The following is a 22890-nucleotide window of genomic DNA, read 5'->3' on the forward strand; positions in this document are numbered from 1 at the left end:
CCTGCATCGGCAGGCGGACTCTCAACCACTGCGCCACCAGGGAAGCCCAAGCCCTTCTTTTTTTAAAAAAAGTGAATATATACATAAATGTATATATGTATAACATAAATAGGAACATATTACATACACCACAGTATACTTTGTTTTTTAAATTAAATAATAATTATAAACATCCTTCCAAATCAGCACCTACACATTGACTTCTGTCTGATGCATAGTATCCCATTGTACAGTAGGTGTCCCACAATTAATTTAAGCAGTCTCCTGTTAATGGCCATTTCTTCCAGAGTTTTGCCATGATAAACATTGGTGAACAGTTTCACTTGTATGTATATCTTTGTGCATATGGACCAATATATCTGTAGGAGTAAATCATAGACTTGGAGTTGCTAGGTGAATTGGTATGTTAAATATGTAAGCAGTGCCCTCTGCATTTATACTCCCACCAACAGGATCAAGCTTTTTAAACTCAGGTTCCCCTCAGGAGCCACAACTTAACATCCAGTTTATTTCCTGTTCACTTACTACTTTTTTAATTGGGGTTTCTGTTCAAGGCAGACATCTGCCTTGTCAAAAGACAGATGAGAAGCAGGTGAGTGATCTGCTTCAGTTTTATACTGTGTATCGTTTAAAGGGGATTATGAGCAAAAATCCCACCTTACTGCTGAGAATATGCTAGCAGTGTTTCCTGTTTCAGGTCTGGGCCTAGTGAGCTGAAGAGCTTTGGGGAGAAAGGATCAGGGGTGCAACTAGGAATGTAGAGGCCAGCCTTCTGGATCCGACTCCAGAGAAGTTATTCCACCACAGAGACAAAAGGGACTTTGAATATCGTTGGAAATAGAAAGATAACTTACGTAAGGGCTGGGAGAAGGTCCAAATTTAGGGTTTATTCACTATCCCACGATCTCTAACCACCTACCCCTACATTTAACACTTCCCTTCTTTTCTCAGGACCTTTTACTTATTTTATTAAAAAACTTTTTTTAAAAATTTAATTAAAAATTTTTTTTGGCTGCGTTAGGTCTTTGTTGCTGTGCGCGGGCTTTCTCTAGTTGCGGAGAGCGGGGGCTACTCTTTGGTTGCGGCGCGCGGGCTTCTCATTGCGGTGGCTTCTCTCATTGCTGAGCACAGGCTCTAGGCGTGTGGGCTTCAGTAGTTGCAGTATGCGGGCCCTAGAGCACACGGGTTTCAGTAGTTGTGGCACACAGGCTCAGTAGTTATGACGCGTGGGCTTAGTTGCTCCGCGGCATGTGGGATCTTCCCAGACCAGGGCTTGAACCCATGTCCCCTGCATTGGCAGGAGGATTCTTAACCACTGCGCCACCAGGAAAGTCCCTCTCAGGGCCTTTTCAAAAAACCCCTTAGAGTATGTATTGGTGGTAGAGTGGTGATGGGTTTTTAAAAAATGTTATACAGAGCCCAGTAAGCTGCTTGGATAAATGCTTGGAACAAAAGGAGAAGCTTTGCGACTGTTTTGCTGATATGTTCATGCTCCCTAGACTCCTAGCTGTCGTCCAATTTAGAAGAAGAGGTCCTTGTATCAGAGGAGGACATGGGGAGTCAGAGCATTTTCCCCCCCGCTGCACTGGTAAAAGGGCTGCTCAGAAGCCCAAACCCCAGCCTCACTTCAGGGAACAGACCCTGCCCAGCGTTCTTGGCGAGATTGTCTTAGAAGTAGGTAGCACCCTCTCCTGGGCTAAATCCAAATGTTTTCCGTTTGTCCTGAAGTCATCTAGGATAATAACCGGCATCTCCCGGTCTCTGGTAAGCTCTGCCCCATCACTGCCCCCTCCTGGCCCCTTCTCGTTTTTATTTGAGTGGTGCTCTGGACTGTTTGCAAACCAGTCAACATTGGACATTAGAGATTCCAGGTAAGATTTGTCAGGGAGTAAGAACTCATTTGCATACTTACTATGGTCAGGACACCAGGGCAGGGGTGCGAATGAAAATAAATAAAAGCTTATAGTTACTATAGATAAGGAATATGAAGAATGAATAATTAAATGCACACAAAATACTATTTTAAACAATTATAAGACAACAAAAGCACTGAAGGGACTCTACTTATGGCAGAAATTTTGGAGTGGTGAGGGGATATTTGTTACCTAGCAGTCTCTCTATGAAATGGCAGATGCTAGGGAAGGAGCTGCCCAAAGAAAGGGGGTAAATCCTCACCCCTAAGAAGTAGTCTCTGGAAATAGTTGCATTGGGCGTTCCTTTCACTGAACCAGTTAACATACAACTGCAAATTTTAAGCCTCTGGGAACCCTTTACCACCTACCACCATTTTCTACCTTCTTTTTTCTTCACTAGACATTAGTATCTCAATGAAATTTACAGAAAACGAAGAGATTTTAATGGCGCCTTCTCAATTCTGTGTTCTAGTTGCTATTTCATCCAGACATTTATTCTAACTGGCATGTAGGTTCTGCTTTCTCTAACTCCGTCTATGTGCTAAAGACCATGAGCACCGTTCATTTTATCTCATAAGTCACGTCTGTTTTGCATGTTCAGTTTTCAGTGTGGCAACACCAACAAACATGGCTGTCGCTTAGTGGGTCCTTACCTGAAGCCAGGCACAGATGACGCTGCATTCTTTCATTTGATGCTCACAGTTACCGGATGGGACAAGAATATCTCTATTATTCCTGTTTTTACAGATGAGGCGTTTAAGGTTCAAAGACGTTCAGTAACTTGCCCAAGTGGCAGGGATGGGATCTGACCCCGGAAGTCTAGCTCTCGAGGCCTTGTTTTTTTTTTTTTTTTGCGGTACACGGGTCTCTCACTGTTGTGGCCTCTCCCGCTGCAGAGCACAGGCTCCGGACGTGCAGGCTCAGCGGCCATGGCTCATGGGCCCAGCCGCTCCGCGGCATGTGGGATCCTCCCAGACCGGGGCACGACCCCGTGTCTCCTGCATCGGCAGGTGGACTCCCAACCACCGCACCGCCAGGGAAGCCCTCTCGAGGCCTTGTTTTTTTACCTACGGTGCATATTGTCCGCCTTAGCATTTGCAAGTAATTAATAAGTGTGCGACTGAGGAAATAATCATGTGACCAGGAATAGTTCATTTCATAAAGATGCGATTTGGGTACGGTGCAGTTGAGCTAGGGAGGAAGTAAAGCATTTCTGTTGGCCTTTTTGCCTGTTTTGTAATAGAGGAGGCAGTGGGAGCAGGACTGGCTGATTCCAGCACACACCCTCAGGGTCATAGCCAAGACTCAGTGAACATTTACCACGTCCTGGGAAGCACTCCTGCTCAAACCCGGCATGTTGTTTCATTTAATCCTCATGACAGTCTCACTTTACAAGACAGGCTCAGAAAGCTGAAGCACCTTGCCCACGGTCACACAGCTAGTGATTGGTGGAGTCAGGACACTTGACCGCTGCTCCGCTAAACTCCTCTTAGGTGCCGTGAAGGAGCTTCTAAGAGCCGCACTTTTCTCAGCCCATGAGGGAAAGGTCAGATTGTCCACCCCGCGCCCCCGGCCCCTGAACAAATGTCCTGCCACCTCCCAGAGCATCCCCTCTGAAATGGGGGTGGTGGGCAAGAGGCCGGAATCTGCCAGGACTCTGTCAAATTGTGTGCGCTGGGAAAAATTCGTGGTCCTCAGCCTTTGAAGGAATGTGTCTGCTCCAGGCAAACCCAGGACGGACCTAGAAGTATTGTATTGAGGCCCAGGGGGAGACTGCAAAGATATTTGGACTCTGAAGTCTGTAAAATGTGTCTTCTCATTGTCTTCAGAAGCAGGAGTGCGTCTTGTACCTAACTCTGCTGGTCGGTCATACCATTGGTACTTAAAAGATATAAGGAAGGAAGAAAGAAAGGAATGAATAGATGGATGGGTGGATGAATGAATGAATGATGGACAAGAAGAAGGCAGCACCTGTGTTTGGGTAGAAGTCTGCTTAGGAATCTCTTTCTACCAGTGGTTCCGGATGCTCTTATGAAAAATACCTGTAACATGTTTTCAACTGGATTTTGAGTGTGGGTCTCTGGAGGCAGAATACTGGGGTTCAGATCCTTGCTCTGCCACCCCTAGCTAGTTATCTGTGGCAGGTCACGGAACCTCTCTGGGTCTCAGTATCCCCTGGAGGGTTGTCGTGTGAGTTAACATAGGTGATGCGCCTGGCTCCAGTGAGCATTTGGTAAATGCCGGGAATGGTCATCGCAGTCCCAGCGTGCCAGGCCAGCTGGAGTCAGTGTGGCCACTGTGCTTGAGAAGGGCATCAGGGACTTGCGTCCCTCAGCATGTGAGTGTAACTAACTGCTCAGTCCCAGGTTGAACCTGAACGTAGAGCAACAAACACCTGGCCCCAAATATAATTTCCTCTTGCAGCTCACTGCAGCCGTGGGGGAATCGCAGGGGGAGGGCCGGGGAGTGTGGCGCGGTAACCCCATAATTTCCAGGGCCCTTCTCCTAGACTGACACATAATTGTCAGATTGTTTTATGAGAGCAGCTTCCTGCCCCCTTCCTGCCTCGCTTCCAAATGCGCTCATTCCCGAGGAAGCCTCACTTCTCCCTCTCACCCTTAATCGCTCCTTTCCTGCCCGCCCCGGGGGCTGGGCCGATTTCCTAAATCACTCAGAATTGGCTTCCAGCGCTGACGCCCAGGGTGGGCTGCAGGAGAGGGTGCGTTTGTTCTAAGTGGCCTGTGACCCAGAGGTCAGAGATGCTTCCATTCTGTTTGATGTCTTTCCCAGGGGGCCTTCCTTCACCCACCCCTTCTCCTTCCCTCCCGAGCGAGCTGACTTTAATTCTAAGGTCAGGAAGAGATTAAGGAACCAAGTCCTGCTGCTCTTCCTAACCAGTGGCACTGGAGACCCAAGTGGAGGAGGGGCCGGTGGGTTGGGGGGTAATAGGTGCTGGAGGGCAGGATCCCTGCCTCAGTTCCTTAGCCCTTTAGCCCCTTCCTCACCCACACTCAGGGGGTTTCAGAATATTCCATTTCAGATTGAGCTGTGAAAGATTCATCTAAGAGATTCCTCTCCTTCTGGGCATTTCCCTGTCCCTCTCTCTCCAAAAGCCCACACTTAGGAGGAAGTGATAAGTCCTAACATTTTTAGCTTATTTTTTCCCATTTGAGGAATTTCAGAGGAAGCAACATGGGGCGTTTTGTATTTTCACTGTATTTTTTTTTTATTGCTAAAGCAATACACAATCACGGTAGTAATTTCAAAAGAATCATTTCCAGACGTAACCACAGTTCACAGCATTTTGTATATCCTTCCAGAAATGTTCTCGGCACATACGAGCATACAAATCTATATGTATTTTTAACACAAGTGAGAGCAAATTGGACATCTTGTTCTACAACTTGCTGTTTTTCACTTAGCATGTTTTGACTGTTTTTCATTTCAATAAATTCAGATTTACTCATTAAAAAAAGGTGCTATAGAGCGTTCCATTGTGTGAATGTACTAACGTATTTAACAGCTAATGAATATTTAGGTTGTTTTGCTTTATTACAAACAATGCTACGTATATCCATATTTAAGTTAGAGTGACTTCCACTCAGAGGTGTATTTTTTGGATTAAAGGGTCTGGGAAGTTAACATTTTGACAGATGTCAAATTGTCCTTCAGAAAGGTCATATCAGTTTGAAGTCCAGAATTAATGTATGAGAATGCCTGATTACCTACACCGTCACAAATACCTGTAAAATCAAACTTTTTAACGCTGTCAACCTTAAAATAAGTGTATTTTATTATTATTTAAATTAATATTTCCTTCAGAGTAGGCATCCAGCCTTACTCCCAGATAAATGAGCATTGTTTGGTGAACTTCCTGCTCATGTAAATTTGACCATTTTCCTATTATATTATTTATCTGCATCTTAATGAGTTGAGAATCTCATTTTATATATAAAGGAAAATAATCCTTTTCTGTCCCAAGTATTTATCAGTAGCTCCCCTTTGTATCAATTGCCATTTGGTTGTGTTTGTTATTTTTTTCCAGCTAATATGTGAAAAATTATTTTAATGGCAAACTTGTCAATTTTCTCTCTCTCTCTCTTTTTTTTTTTCTTCTGGACATGCTCAGAAACTCTAACATAAACTATGATTTTTAAAAAAATCACTCATGTTTTCTATTTGTTACATTTAAATCTTTAATCCTGCTAAAATTGGGGGGGGGGAAGAGTAAATGATACAATAGAGGGCAAATTTATTTCTCACATAGCCAGTTGTTTCATACTATTCATTAACTAATGCATCTTTTCTTAGCACTTAACATAAGAACACTTACCATTCCGTAATGATGGCTTTCCCAATATGTGAAGCTCTTTGGAGAAGAAAATAATTTGATCCTTGACTAACTTTTAGGACACTGAGACCCATCTTCACGAAAGAAGCACAAATTAATTGCTAGTATTGGCTAGGTCTTCGTGAAACCAATGAATCCTAAGACGGATTTCCAGAGGCTGTGTTTTCCATTCATTGAGTCCAGGAGCCCTCTGTTGCCACTTTGTGTAGTGGCCTATGGAATCACAGAAATGATTATCAACAGTATTTGCCCTCAGGAAGTTTATAATCTAATAGGGAAGCAGTGGGTCTTTCATTTTGTGGAGTGTGCCTGCATTCATATGTTTACAACTCATTGAGCGACCTTCAGTTCCTGGGGCCTTGAAAATGTAAGAAAAGGAGATTTACATTTGTTGAATCCATTCTTTCAGGAAATGGGCTATTGAGTAAGTGAAAGTTGGAACAGAACAGAAAATATTGTAAGTTAGCTGCATTTTAGGAATAGGTACTCTGTGTGTTTTCATTTGCTGTAGAAACAAAGTCCTTTCTGAGGAGAGCCCCCTCAGATTTAGAATTTCAGAGTTGAGGGGTCAAAAGGAGAATAACTATAAATTATTATATCCATTTTACTGAACTGAAGCTCTGTGTCTTACTCATGGTCATTGCTGAGTAGCACAGGTTGTAATGCAGCTCTTTCTACTCAAGAGTTGTGATAAATAATATTTTTAGTTGCCTACCCAGTAGCTGCCACCACAACCCTTTATGCCTTCATGTGCTGGGAACACTGGTTTTGTGTGGGGTGAGAGTGCCAGCCTAAGACAGTCATGCTGTCCCATTTCCTTTCCTCAGTCTCCCTTTTAGAGACCTTTTGCAGCTAGGGGACTGTGTTAGTTCATTCAGGCTGCCATAAAAAACACCACAGACCGGGTGGCTTAAACAACAGAAATTGATTTCTCCCAGCCTGGAGACTAGAAGGCCATGCTCAGGGTGCTGGCAGGATCGCTTCCTCCTGAGGCCTCTCCCTGGGCTTGCAGACGGCTGCCTTCTTGCTGTGTCCTTCCTCGTCTTTCCTCTGCGTGCAGCATCCTTGATACACCTCAGTGTGCCAAATTTCCTTGTCTTATAAGAGCACCAGTCAGACTGGATCAGGGCCTACCCTAATGACCTTATTTTAACTTAATCACCTCTTTAAAGGCCATGTCTAGAGTACAGCCCCATTCAGAGATACTGGGGTTAGGGCTTCAACATATGAATTGGGGGTGGGGGCTGGGGGGGTGCTGCCTTCAGCCCATAAAAGGGACCAAACCTAGTTGGGCCATTGAGACCTAAAGAGAAATCTACTGGGTGCTACTAGGTTGGATTTTCTTCCCAGATCAGTGGACCCTTGTGAAGAGAAAGCATGGGATGGTGATGCCTGGAGCAGTGGCAGCTATCTTGACATCATGAATTGAAAAATGTAAGCACAAAAAGCCTCTCTCCACGCTGGATATGATTAAGCAGAAGGATGGAAAGACCTGCAACCTTCCCAGAGTTGTTGAGTTGCTGAATGAATTCTGAGATCATCAGTTTCCAGACTTCTTGTAAGTGAAGAATAAATGTCCCAACAGGGGTAATGCCATTATTAGGTTTTCTGTTATTTGCAGCTGAAAAGATTCCTAACTAATATGTAACTTCATTATTTCTTCAGTGAACTTTACTGACTCCCAGGGGGAGCATGGCTCAGCTCTCTCATGATAATTTTGAAACATGGGGATGCTGCTTCTCTCAACAGCCTGCAAGGGCTCATCAGCCAAGAATTCATCTTAAACCCTCCAGAGAGCTTTTACCTTTTCTGTTCATGCCAGCTCCCCAGAGAGAGAGTTTTAGGAGTTCGCTTTATGCTAAATCTGGCTTTTGTTTATTTGTAAAATTACTCCTATAAAGTTCTCAGGGTTACCAGTGTTCTCATATTCAAGGATTTGGTGAACAAGTCTGTATTCTCTCTGTGCATGAACTCTTGTTTTTATGGACCTTAAACATACCCCTTCTTATGCTGATGATTAGAACTAGAGGTTGGGTGTTCAGGGAGGGTTTTGATTTCTATTTTAGATCCTTCTTTATAGCTTTACAGTGTTTAAATAATAACGTGTTCCCCATGTTATTATTTAACGCATGACTACAAATTGTGGTGACTTGGAAGGGGGCAGGAAGGAAACAGAGCCCATCTCTTAATCTTCCTCGCTGTAATGAGAGCCCTAATATTTTTGTGCCTTTATTATATACTATCTTATCTCTTTGAGTTACCATTCAAGGAAGTGTTTCCCCATCTTGTGAAGGAAAGAGATGAAATGGGAGGTGCTGTGGCAATGGCAAGTAAGAAACAGTCTTTCGAGTTATTCTGTCTAGGTCTGAACTGTGCCTCTGCCCCCTACCAGTTTTGTGACCTTGGGTTCGTTACCTGACCTCTCTAAGCTTCAGTGCCCTCATTTAGGAACAGGGGAGGAAGTTAGGCTTCATGTCATAGAGTTGCTGAGAGGGTTCAGTATGTACCCTCAGTCAAGGGCATGGCTCAGTGCCCAGCATATCATAAACACTAGTGAGGCGTCTGCTATGCTATTGCTCTTGGTACAAGGTTTCCATGCTGTGCCATCATCATGGATTTTACTTTCTCAGAATTGCATTTTCAAAACTTTTAATTTTGCTATAATTTTAGGTTTAAAGAAAAGTTGCGAAGAGGTACAGAGGGTTTTCATGTACCCCTCACCCAGTTTCCCCCACGTTTAACGTCTTATATTGCCATGGTGCATTTGTCAAAACTGAGAAACTAGGAGTCATGGGTACATTACTATTAACTCAACTCCAGAATCCAATCCACATTGCATTCAGTTGTCCTGTCTCCCCAGGCTCCTCTGGTCTTCCAGTTGCTGTCTTTCCTTGCTTTTCATGACCTTAACAGTCTCGAGGGGTGAGTCCTGGACATTTGAGCAAAAGTAGGAAAACCCATGCTACTCCCCCCAGCCTGTACCTTTTCTGTTCCAGAGTCTTCTGAGCCCACAGACAAGAGTAGAGGGCACTGATCAGAGGAGGTGAACTGCATTGTTCTGTTCTGAGGGTGTATGTACATCTGCTTTTGGAGGAGATGCTTTTGGAAGACTCCACTTGCAACAGGGTTCTGTATATTGATGGAGGGCAGAGTAGAGTGTCCCAGGGGAAAGCTTTGATATGTTTGTGGTCAGCTTGGTAACTGGTAAGTCTTGCTTCTCATTTCTTCTTTTTTGGCTATGCCACGCAGCCTGTGGGATCTTAGTTCCCTGACCAGGGATTGAACCCGGGCCCTCGGCAGTGAGAGCACAGAGTCCTAACCACTGGACCACCAGGGAACTCCCATGTGTTGCTTCCCATTTCTGTTGAGAACTGGGTGACATCAGAAGCTCTCTCTCTCTACCCTCATCCTCATCCCTTTCCCTTGGCCCCACTGGATAGCCCCACAGCTACCCCTTCGAGCTTTAGGTGTCCAAGGGACAAAATTCATCTATAAAGGAAAGAGAAAGTCTCCAGTTGAGCAGATCCACAGCCGTGCACACTAATACCTTCTGGGGCTTAGTAATTTTCCATTCATGGTCATGTCAGACAATCCCGAGGGTCATCTGAGGCTGATTAAGTCCAGATTTACATTCTTCTCCAGCAAATGGCCGTGCTTCAGAAAGTTTGTTTGTTTAACATAAAATGCAATTGAAAAAAAGTTTTAGGCCCTAGAGTACAGGAGTTCATGTGATTTCATGCCCCTTTTTCTCGGGTAGAAGAAACAAAACAGGAGAATGGCAAAGTCTATAGGGTTTTTCCTCCGTCCTCATGGATGGCTAGTTTTTTGTTTATAATACTGTGGGGCAAAACTCCTATTTTGGAAGAAACAAGAAAGGTTGTTTTCTCTTGAATGGAGTTGTTGGTATTCATATTCCTGGAAGCTGATTACTTTTGGAAAACCTAACTCCTTCCTTATCATTTTTTAGTTAACTTTATTCTTTCTGCTTCAGCTTGGGAAATTAATCTCATTGCCCGTGTGTGTTCGATATCTTGGGAGGTTCCCTCCCAAGATGGAATTGAATTATTTAAAACTGTTCCTTATGCAGATGTGTGTGTCTGTGTGCTTGCGTGTGGCTCAACTGTCCTCCTTAGGGGTGTGTCATAGCCTGTGGGCTTGATAGGTCCCAGCAAAGCTTTTCAGCTAACCAAACCCAGAACGCAGAGTGAGGGGATATCCCAAAGTGAATTTCAGAGATCCTAAAATTAAAAAAAAAAAAAAATTAACAGCTTTATTGAGATATAATTTATATACCGTAAATTCACTTTTTTAAAAATTGAGGTTTAATTGACATATTAGTTTCAGGTATATGACATAAATACTCGATATTTGTATACATCGAGTAATGGTCACCACAAGATGTCTAGTGAATATCTGCTACCCAGAGATCTTTTTAAGAGTGTTTGAGCCAAGAGATGCCACTTCGAGATGGAGCAGGTATCAAGATAGAGGGCACAGGGAAGGCAGGCTTGGGGAGATCAGAGTCAGAGGAACAGAGAGATAACATGTAAATGACAAATGGTCATAATGGTATTTGAGAGAGACGTAGGTCTTGATATGAAACATCGCAAAGCTCTGTACAATTGTCAGTCATTGGGAATAATTTGTAGAAAAAGTTAATATTTGACTAAAGAGTTTTTCTCTTCAGTGTATTAATACATTCAACCTGAAAAAACTCCAAGGGATTATCAGACTCTTGGGTTGTCTTGGAGTTACATGGTATTAAATATTGCTAGAAATAAATGGGTCTTGGGGGGAGTTTGGAATTATTTTTTTTGTTGTAGTTATATTCACTGTAATGAGATTTGGTCCACCTGGAACCAAAAGTTCCTGCTCATACAGCTTTGTTAAAATTCCCACATCTATCACAGGTTTTAAGTGGCACTTAGAGTTGTTTTTTGGAATGCTATGAAAAGTTGTCAGGTTCTCATTTCAGGGGTGAGGGACACAGATTGAGAGGCTGGGCGTGAAGTCATACAGCACATGGTTGATAGGCACGATTCCAGGCCGCAGGAATCCGTGTTCTGAGCTTCTCTGCTGATCTGCAAGCTGCTGCCCTTCACAAATAGCACTAGGAGTGGGACTGAGGACTCGGGGGTCCTGGAGGATGAGCCAGTTTGCTCTTGGGATAAGTAGTCCCTGGGCAGGCGAGGTACGCAGAGGTGAGGCCAGGTCCTCGTGTAAAAGTGGTCAGCCTGGAGGTGGGCCTGATGCTGACCATTGTTACCCCTCACTGCACACGTGCCCCACCCCAAGGTGCCAGGCAAGCGTGTAAAAGAGGCCCCACCCTTTAACTTCCTTCCCTTTGAGACTGTGTCTTATTTTCATGCTGTTTTCTCCAGTCTTTCATCATGATTCTAACACCCATCCTGTCAACATGCTATCTTTGGGAGTCGCCAGAAAGGCTCCACTTTTGGAGAACATGCCAAAGGAGAGCGAGGGTAGCTCTCCATCCTGCCCCTGTCCCCTGGCTCCTTTCCCTCAGTGAGCCTGCTTAATGAGTCAAGAATATTCCATTAACCGAATGGGTGCAGCTGCCAACAGGAGTGCTCCAAAGAAAATAAATGAAAACTGGTCTGCTTTGCACTGTTTTGATGGGCAGTCTCTTTTTTCAGTCATGGTGCCTGGGCTGTTTCTTCTCAGGTTGTAGCAGAGTAGAACAAACTCACACTGAAAGGCCTGGCAGTGTTTTCATGCGGTGATAATTCACAGCTCCAAATTTACAGGACTCTGCACTGCTCTCTCCTCACTACCTAAGGCACCGTCTGGTAAGAAACTAAACATTGAAGGAGGCACATTAAGTCTTTGGAGCCATTGGCTTGCTGATCCAGACTCTGAATGCAGTTACAACAACAATAAAGCAATAACAACAGTTACTGTTATTTTAAAACGTAATCTATGAGCAGTTCAACAGCAAAGCAATAACAACAATTGCTGTTACTTTAAAACGTAATGAGCGGGCTTCCCTAGTGGCGCAGTGGTTGAGAGTCCGCCTGCTGATGCAGGGGATGCGGGTTCGTGTCCCGGTCTGGGAAGATCCCACATGCCGCGGAGCGGCTGGGCCCATGAGCCATGGCCGCTGAGCCTGCACGTCCGGAGCCTGTGCTCTGCCACGGGAGAGGCCACAACAGTGAGAAGCCCGTGTACGCAAAAAACAAAACAGAAAAACCCGTAATGAGCAAACCTCATTATGAATGCCCTTATATCTCTTCAAATGATAAGTCATGGTCAACTGAGTTTGAAGGAGTGAAGAGAACTCCCATCAAATGACCAATGACGTCTTTCTCCGCTTTGGAAAATACGGAGTTCTCTTGGTAGATACTGAAGACTCCAAAGCTGGAATTTTGAAAGAGCTAATAATGCACATCCTCAAGCTCCAAATTCTCCTGCTTGTTATTATCCCCACTTTTCAGATGAACCTGCTTGTCTTTAGTTAACTAGTCAAGAGAAGCTCCGTAGTAGAGTGGGTAAGAGTCTGGCTTTGTGTCAGACAGGTTTGAGTTGAAGCCCCAGCTCTACCACTCATAGCCTGAGTGATCTTGGGTATGTTCCCTAAGCTCTCTCAGCCTGTATTTCACCTACTCCAAGTCCATCTATGTTATTGCAAATGGCAAAATTTCATTCTCTTTTCCGGCTGAGTAGTATTCCATTGTATGTATACTCCACATCTTCTTTATCTGTCACCTGTTGATGGACACTTAGGTTGCTTCCATGGCTTGGCAATTGTACATAATGCTGCTATGAACATTGGGGTGCATGTATCTTTTCAAATTAGTGGGGGTTTTTGGGGGGGGGTATATACCCAGGAGTGGAATTGCTGGGTCATATGGTAGTTCTATTTTTCGTTTTTTGAGAATCCTCCATACTGTTTTCCACAGTGGCTGCACCAATTTACATTCCCACCAACAGTGTACAAGGGTTCCCTTTTCCCCACATCCCCACCAGTATTTGTTATTTGTGTTCTCTTTGTTGATAGCCATTCTGACCAGTGCAAGGTGATATTTCATTGTGGTTTTAATTTGCATTTTAAGCACAGTTATTTATTTATTTATTGGCCACGTGGTGTGGCATGTGGAATCTTAGTTCCCCAACCAGGGATCAAACCCGTGCCCCCTGCAGTGGTTACAGAGTCTTAACCTCCGGGGAAGTCCCCAGGCACAGTTATTTTAAAGTACTCCTCAGCTAGCTCTGAAATTGGAATCATCTGTGAATCTGATTCTCTTGTCTGCCTATGATTTTTATCCTTCATTTTATTATTGTGGTGTATCACATTTATTGATTTGCATATGTTGAACCATCCTTGCGTCCCGGGAATAAATCCCACTCTATCTTGGTGTGTGATCCTTTTAAGGTACTGTTGAATTCAGTTTGCTAATATTTTGTTGAGAATTTTTGCATTTATGTCCATCAGGGTTGTTGGCCTGTAATTTTCTTTTCTTGTCATGTCCTGATATGGCTTTGGTATTTAGATAATACTGGCCTTGTAAAATGAATTTGAAAGTATTCCCTCCACTTCATTTTTTGGCAAGAGTTTGAGAAAGATTGGTATTAATTAATCTTTAAACGTTTTGTAGAATTCACCAGTGAAGCCATCTGGTCCTGGACTTTTCTTTGTTGGGAGTTTTTTTTTTTTTATTACTGATTCAGTCTCCTTACTGATAATTGTTCTGTTCATATTTTCTGTTTCTTCTTGATTCAGTCTTGGTAGGTTGTATATTTCTAGGCACTTACCCATTTCTTCTAGGTTATCTAATTTGTTGGTATATAATTGTTCATAGTAGTTTTTTATGATCATTAGTATTTCTGTGTTATCAGTTATGATGTCTCCTTTTATTTCTGATTTTATTTATTTGAATCTCTCTCTTTTTTTTTTTTTTCTTAGTCTAGGTAAAGTTTTTTCAATTTTGTTTATCTTTTCAAAAAAACAACTCTTAGTTTCATTGATCTTTTCTATTGTCTTTCTAGTCTCTATTTCATTTATTTCTGTTATGATCTTTGTTATTTCCTTCCTTTACTAACTTTGGGCTTCATTCATTCTTTTTCTACTGCCATGAGGGGTAAAGTTAGATTGTTTATTTGGGATCTTTTTTGTTTCTTAGTGTAGGTGTTTTTGCTGTAAACTTCCCTCTTAGAATTGCTTTTGCTGCAGCTCTTAAGTTTTGGTATGTCATGTTACCACTTTCATTTGTCTCAAGTTTTTTTTTAATTTCACTTTTCATTTCTTCTTTGACCTGTTGGTTGTTCAGAAACATGTTGTTTAGTCATGTTTCTGTGAATTTTCCAGTTTTCCTCTTGTAATTGATTTGTAGTTATATACTATTGTGGACAGAAAATATGCTTGATATGATTTCAGTCTTCTTAAATTTGTCCAGACTTGTGGCCTAACAAATGATCTGTCCTGGAGAACGTTCCATGCATACTTGAGAAGGATGTATATTCTGCTTCTGTTGGATAGAATGTTCTATATATGTCTACTAGGTCCCTCTGGTCTAATATGTAAGTTCTCTCTGGTCTAACATGTAAGTTAAGTCCAATATTTCCTTATTGATACTCTGTCTGTCGTGATTTATTCATTGTTGAAAGCGGGGTATTGAAGTGCCCTAATTGTATTGCTGGCTATTTTTCCCTTCAGATCTGTTGATATTTGCTTAATATATTTAGGTGCTCTGGTATTGGATACATAAATATTCACAATTATTATATCCCCTTGATGAATTGACCCCTATATCAATATAGTGACCTTCTTTGTCTCCTGTTAAATTTTTTTGGCTTAAAGTCTATTTTTCCCAGTGTAGGTATGGTTACCCCTATGTTCTTTTGGTTTCCCTTTGCATTAAATATCTCTTTCCATCCCTTCACTTTCAGTCTATCTGTGTCCTTAAAGATAAAGTGAGTCTCTTGTAGGTAGCATATAGTTGGGGTTGTTGTTGTTTTATCCAGTCAAGTGCTCTATGTCTTTTTATTGGAGAATTTAATCAGTTTACATTTAAATTAATTACTGGTAGGCGTGGATTTACTATTACCATTTTGTTCATTATTTTCTGGCTGTTTTGTATTTCCTTTGTTTTTTTCCTCCTCTTTGGCTTTTTTCCTTTGTGATCTCATAATATTCCACGTTGGTATACTTTTATTCCTTTCTTTTTATCTTCTGTGTATTTACTATAGTTTTTTAAATTTTGTAGTCACCGTGAGGCTTACATTAAAACATCCTATAACAGTCTATTTTAAGCTGATAACAACTTCCATCACGTACGAAAGCTCTACATTTTTCCCTGCCACATTTTATGTTTCTGATGTCACAATTTATATCTTTTTATATTGTGCATCCATTAACAAATTAGTTGAGTTACAGTTATTTTAAGTACTTTAGTCTTTTAACCTTTATTCTAGAGTTATAAGTTATTTATCTAGCACCATTACAATTTAGAGTATTCTGAATTTATATATTTACCTTTACCAGTTTGTTTTATACTTTCATATGTTTTCATGTTACTAATTACTCTCTTTTTCTTTCAGCTTGAAGAACTCTCTGTTACATTTCTTGTCCAGCCAGTCTAGTGGTGATGAGCTCCTTCAGTTTTTGTTTCTCCAGGGAACTCTCTCTCCTTCAATTCTGAAGGACAGCTTTGCTGGGTAGAGTATTCTTTTTTTTTTTTCCTGGCTGCGCTGGGTCTTCATTGCTCTGCACGGGCTTTCTCTAGTTGCAGTGAGCGGGGTCTACTCTTTGTTGTGGTGCATGGGCTTCTCATTGCAGTGGCCTCTCTTGTTGTGGAGCATGGGCTCTAGGTGCGCGGGCTTCAGTAGTTGTGGCACGCGGGCTCAGTAGTTGTGGTGGCAGGCTCATTAGTTGAGGTGCACGGGTTTAGTTGCTCCGCAGCATGTGGGATCTTCCCAGACCAGGGATCGATCCCATGTCCCCTGCATTGGCAGGTGGATCCTTAACCACTGTGCCACCAGGGAAGTCCCGGGTAGAGTATTCTTGATTGGCAGGTTTTTTTCTTTCATCAGTTTGAATACATCGTCCACTCCCTTCTGGCCTGAAATGTTTCTCTGCAAAATAAGCTGAACAAGGGTTCCCTTGTACATAACAAGTAGCCTTTTTCAAGCTGCTTTTAAGATTCTCTGTCTTTAACACTTGACAATTTGATTATAACGTGTCCTATTGTGAATCTCTTTGGATTCTTTTTAGGTATGTTTTGGGCTGCCTGAATCTGGACGTCTGTTTCTTTCTCCAGGTTCGGGAAGTTTTCAGTCGTTATTTCTTTGGATAATCTTTCTGCTGCTCTCTTTCTCTTCTCTTTCTCAGACGACTGTATTATTTATATGCATTCACTTAATAGCACGTCATAAGTCTTTTGAGATATCTTCACTCTTTTTCTTCTTTTTTCTTTTTGTTCTTTTGATAGGATAGTGGAAATCACCAAATCTTCCAGTTTACTAATCTTTTCTTTGGCTTTAGCTAGTCAGTTGAACCCCTCTATTTGAATTTTTCAGTTTGGATATTGTATTCTTTATCTCTGATTTCTCTTTGGCACTTTTTTATATTTTTAATTTTTTTTTGTTGAAATTCTCACTCTATGCATTGCTCTCCTGACCTTAGTGACCATTTTATGACCAGTAGGTGGAACTATCAGATAAATCACTTATCTCCATTTCATTAAGATTGTTTCTAGAGATTTATCTTATTCTTTTGTTTGGAACATATTCCCTTATTTCTTTTCTTTATTTTCCTTGACTCTCTGTGTTGGTTTCTACACATTAGATAAAACAACCGTCTCTCTCAGCCTTGACAGACTGGACTTGTGTAGGAGATGAGCCTAGTCAATTAGCCCCCCTTGAGCTCCTAGTTGCCGCTCAAACCTTTGTGATTGTCCAAGCCATATGACTACATATATATATTTTTTTCAGATTCTTTTCAATCATAGGTTATTACAAGATCCAAATGCTATGCTGAATAGTAGGTCTTGTTGTTTATCTATTTTATATATAATAATGTGTATTTGTTAATCCCAGATTCCTAATTTATCCCTTACTCCTCCTTTCCCCTTTGGTAACCATAAGTTTGTTTTCTATGTGAGTCTGTTTCTGTTTTATAAATAAGTTCATTTGTATCTTTTTTTTAGATTCCACATATAAGTAATCTTTCTCTGTCTGACTGACTTCACTTAGGATGATAGTCTCTGGGTCCATCCATGTTGCTGCAAATAGCATTATTTCATTCTTTTTATAGCTAAGTAATATTCCATTATATATCTATATATACACACACCACATCTTCTTTTTCCATTCCTCTGTTGATGGAGACTTAGGTTGCTTCTGTGTCTTGGCTATTGTAAATAGTGCTGCTATGAGCATGGGGGGTGCACATATCTTTTTGAATTAGAGTTTTCATCTTTTTTGGATGTATGCCCAGGAGTGGGATTGCTGGATCATATGGTAGCTCTATTTTTAGTTTTTTTTAAGGAACCTCCAAACTGTTTTCCATAGTCAAGCCACCATCTTTGTTCTTAGTGGTTCCCAGTAGATGAGGATGTGCCAAGATCTGTCAGTGTATGAAAGACATGGGAAATGCCACGTGCCTGTTCAGGTTCCCAGAGGACTACTCATTGCTTCCCCTTTCAGCCCCCTGTGCAGGCTAATTGGAAGCCTGACATTCAGGCAGCAGCTGGGAAAATCAGGGCATTATATGTATAGTCTAGCACCTATCAGGAAGAAACTGGGATCTGGGTATTTTTGTTTACTCCCTCTGTGCTGAGCCAGAGAGAATATTTGGGCACGCAAGCACTCCCACAGACTAGAACCACCTCTTTGTTTCATGTGGTCCTGGGGGGCTCATGAATGCTGAGCCCCATCAGTTCCCAGAGCTAGGTAATTTGGGAACCTGTCCCTTGGGTAGTAGCCATAATAGTTGGGGTGCTAGAAGTATGGACAAGTTCCTTCCAGGGAGAAGCTGGTGACTTGGTTTTAGTATTGGAGTGAGCCGTGGGGACACAGTAGAGGATGTGCCCACCAGCTCTTTTGGGCTCTTCCAAGAGGATCCCTGTCAGTTCCCACATGCAGGCTGCTTAGAAGCCAGAACCTCAGAAAGCAGCTGGAGAAGTTTGCAGTCAGATCACTTCCAGGGAGAAACTGAGGGATGGATATTTTTGTCTGACCTCTCTGAGCAGAGTTGGGAGTTGGGGGGTTGGTAATAGCCATGGAGAGTCCTCATGTACCCATTTAACAACTGCTTATTTATTTGCTAGAGTTTTGTGGGATTTATGAATGCAAGCCCCATTGGCTCTCAGAGCTAGGTGATTTGGGGACCTGTACCTCAGGGGGCAGCCTTAAGAGTTGGGGCACTAGATCTGTGATCCAGATTCTTTGTTCCCCTGGGCAAAGCTTGGAGTTAAGCGTTCCCTCCGAATTGTAAAGTGCTATGCCAGGGGCTGAGTTTATGGGGAGAGTGTTTCTCAGCCTTTCCTTCCCGTCTTGATGTGGTTTTTTTCTCAGTCACCAGTGTGTAGGAGTTACTCAACTAGTTTTTGGATTTCTCTGAGAGAAAATTGACTCACCTGTTCCTGTATACTCAGTGCATCCATGGGAGGGGGAGTCAGGAGCCTCTTATGTCACCGTTGTTTAATGGGTACAGAGTTTTAGTTTGTGCCCAACAATGTGAATGTACTTAATGCCCCTGAATTGCACCTTCAAAAAATGGTTAAAAAGACAAATTTCATGTATATTTTACCATGACAAAATTTTTAAAAATCCACAGTGAACAAAATATCAAAATTGCCCTTTCACATTACTAATAGTGTCTTTGGATGAACCAAGTAATTAATTTTGTGTTAACAACAGAAGTGTTAATTTGTAGATCAGCATAATCCAGTTGGTCAGTTTTTCCCCTCTGTGGTAGAATGCTTGTGTTCTATATAAGAAATCTTTGCCTTCCCCCAAATCATGAAGATTTTCCGCTTAGTTTTCTACTAAAAGCTATACTGTCTTATTTTTCACATTTAGATCTTGAGTCTATCTAAAATTTACTGATGTGTGGTTTGAAGTAGGGGGTCAAGGTTCTTGTTTTTCTACATGAATATCCAATCAACTCACCATTTTATTGAAAAGACTGTCTTTTCTCATAATAGTACACACTCAGGTGTGGGTCTGTTTCATTAGTCAGTTTGTCCATTTTTGCATGAATTAGTATAGCCAATGAGTGCCTTAATTAATGTAGCTTTGATATTTGGTAGTTTTAAGTCCCTCGATTTTGGTCTCAGTTCAAGATTGTCTATTTTATTCTAGCTCTTTGTTTTTCCATATGAATTTTAGAATCAGCTGGTCAATTTCCAGGAAAAAGAAGAAACAACTATGCTGAGATTTTGTTTGTACTTGTGTAGCATCCGTAGTTAAGTGTGGGGAAACTTGAAATAATTGAATATTGAACTTTCCTGTCTATGAACGTATTGTATCTCTTCCTTTTTTAGGTGTTATTTTTCTCAGTAGTACTTTGTAGTTTTCAGTGCAGAGGTCTTACAAATCTTTAATTTATTTCCAGGTGTTTCATGCTTTTTGATCCTATTGTAAATGGCATCATTTTAATTTTCCTATTTGTTTGTTGCTTGCATATAGGAAAAAAGTTTTTAATATCAACCTTAAACCAGTGACCTTGTTAAATCTGCTTATTTAAACCTAGTAGATTCTTCTATGTTATTCACATATATATAATCATGTCATCTCCAAATAGTGACAGTTTTATTTTTTCCTTTCCAATCCTAAGCCTTTTTATTTATAGCTGTTACCTCTACGTCTTCTTTTATTATTATTATTATTATTATTATTATTATTATTATTATTATTCTGAGAAGGGCCTCTGATAAAATGTCAAAGTCAGGTATTTTGGTCTTACTCCGTCTCTCAAGCAGAAAGCTTTCAATATTTTACTAATATTTCAGTTAGCCTTTTCTGGGACAAGCTGCTCCAAAACACAGTGGCTTAATATAATAATGATTTATTCTTTCTCACCATTCCGTGAACTGGTTGGGTAGTTCTTCTGCTGGATTCAGGCAGGTTCACTCATGTGGCTGCGTGGCTGTTTGCATCTAGGCTGCAAGATCCAAGATGGCCTCACTCACATGTCTTGCAGTTGATGAGGGCTGCTGGCTTGGGCATCTCCTTTGTCCTCCAGGAGGCTTTTCATCCTCCAGTAGCTAAGCCTGGCTTCCTTAAAGGTGTCCTAACGGCAGTGTTCCCTGAGGCAGCTTGTCTTTAACAAACCATGGTTGACAGTTGCAATTAGACATGGCAGCTAGAAAGAGGGAGAAAGCAAAACTAAAGACCTGGAACTTCTATAGATAATTAGCTTATAAATAATCTAGTGTAAGAATCCTTAAAGAAAATTAAATGCCTGGGTGATTTGGAAATAATCCTAGGTGTGAAGAAGTGGATGGAAATGTAGGAAATATGAAAAGACACTTCACTTTTGTACAGTGGAATTATCATCTGGAATTAGGGAAGAATAGGAACTTCCCAGCCCCCAACCTTTTGAAAATATTTCTCCTAGTGAAGGCTAAAACTACATCCCTGCCCCAGGCAAGCCCCTGACACAGTGATCAGTGGGCCATCCTGGCACCGTTTCCATTATTTCAGAGAGTTGGATATAAAATTAAAAAAATTTTTAAAAGACCCTTTTAACTAATGCATTTTAAACTCCAGTGATTTCCAAGGAGCCACGTGTCAGTCTCACCTCCACCTGGGTGTTATGCTACTCTAATGTCAGGTTTCTAAGCAAAATATTTCATTCAAAACTTTTTAAGAGGAAAAAAAGGGTATTTAGTAAGTTGCCACTGCTTAGTGAATCAAGGGAGAGTATCTTACAGATTTCTAATAAACCATTTTGATTATACCTGGAAAATCCCATCTTTAAAAACGAAAGTCTTGCTTAACCTTGAGACTTTCTTGTGTACTTATAAGGTTGATGTACTGAAAGTTGTGTGTCTGGGTTTTAAGAACAGTTTTGAAATCACAGCTAATTGTGTATGTAGAGTAAAATGTTAGTATGTAGACTAAAATGTTAAATATTCTTTCCTTCAGAAATCAAAGAAAGTCTCTTAGCAGAGTTCACCTCTGTACTGTAATGAAGAAAACCTCAAATCTTTTGATACAAACAGAAGGTCTACTGTAAAGATGTCATCTCTTCTATATGAAATTTCACTTCTTGGAATTATTCAGGTAAACCAAAGGGGAAATTGAAAGTTTAATGTTAGGGATATAGACCAGTAGATAGACATGTTTTAAGTTACTTTTATCATGAAATGTGAACAAAAAGAAAGACATTAGAATTGTGACATTGATTCTCTCTTCTCTTTGGTTTTTTAATCTAATAAAATCTATAGTGGGACTTTCGTGGCCGTCCACTGGTTAAGACTTCGCCTTCCAATGCCGGGGGTGCGAATTGGATCCCTGGTTGGGGAGCTAAGATCCCATGTGCCTCTCAGCCAGAAACCAAAAGATAAAACAGAAGCAGTATTGTAACAAATTCAATAAAGACTTAAAAATAAAATCTATAGAATTCCTATATACGGTTATTATTGTTATAACATGTGTTAAGTTTTCAATTGGTGCCATAACAAATTACCACAAACTTAGAGGTTTAAAATAGTACAAATTTATTATCTCACAGTTCTGTAGGTCAGAAATCTGAATGAGCTTGGTCCTTTGTTCTTGGTCTCACAGCCTGAAATCAAGGTGTGGGCAGGGCTGAGTTCCTTTTAGGTGGTTCGGGGGGAAGAATCCACTTCCAAGCTCATACAGGTTGTTGGCAGAATTCAGTTGCTTGTGGTTTCAGGACTGAGGTTCCCATTTCTTGATGGCTGTCATCTGGCGCTGCCCTTAGCTCCGAAACACCTCTCATGAGAAAGCCTTGCCAAAACAACAAAAAAAGGCTTTTAGGACTTGAAGGAAGGGTCTTAACCCCTTGCAAGCCTTGCAGCCTGAGCTCTCAGGGACTGTCAAGGGACATCAAGCCCATGGCTTTTTAGATGCAATGTCTCTTCTAGTTAGTTATTGAGTATTCAAGGGTTTTTAGGGTTGGGGTTGCTTATTTTATGTTGTTTCCACGGTCACCACCTTTCCCGAGACTACCGTGGTACCACTTCTAGGGAATCCTTTGTGTTGAAAGTCAGCGGTCCGCAACCTTTTTGGCCCCAGGGACTGGTTTCGTGGAAGACAATTTTTCTGTGGACAAGGGGTGGGGGATGGTTCAGGTGGTAACGCGAGCGATGGGGAGCGATGGGGAGTGATGGGGAGCGGTAGATGAAGCTTTGCTTGCTTGCCTGCTGCTCACCTCCTGCTGTGCGGCCTGGTTCCTAACAGGCAGCGGGCTGATACCGGTCCGCAGCCCGGGGGTTGGGGACCCCTGCTCTAAGTGATTACAGTTCTTTTGGCCAACCCTTAGCAAATGTTGTGGTCTTTTAAAAATTAGAGCCTCTATTAGACAAAAATTTTTTTTTTTTTTTCTTTTTTGTGGTACACGGGCCTCTCACTGTTGTGGCCTCTCCCGTTGCGGAGCACAGGCTCCGGACATGCAGGCTCAGCGGCCATGGCTCACGG

The 22890-nt window shown here is 41.7% G+C and overlaps 1 non-coding gene across 1 annotated transcript; it reads right to left on the reverse strand.

Annotated features, from left to right (window-relative positions):
* Positions 1-9528: 9528 nt before the first annotated feature.
* TRNAE-CUC (transfer RNA glutamic acid (anticodon CUC)) lies at positions 9529-9601 on the reverse strand. The gene has a single exon. It is a non-coding gene; the product is annotated as a tRNA-Glu (tRNA).
* Between the last annotated feature and the right edge of the window lie 13289 nt (positions 9602-22890).

The sequence above is a fragment of the Lipotes vexillifer genome, unplaced genomic scaffold, assembly GCF_000442215.2.
Source record: "Lipotes vexillifer unplaced genomic scaffold, Lipotes_vexillifer_v1.1 scaffold99, whole genome shotgun sequence".
In the NCBI taxonomy this organism is placed as follows: Eukaryota; Metazoa; Chordata; class Mammalia; order Artiodactyla; family Lipotidae; genus Lipotes; species Lipotes vexillifer.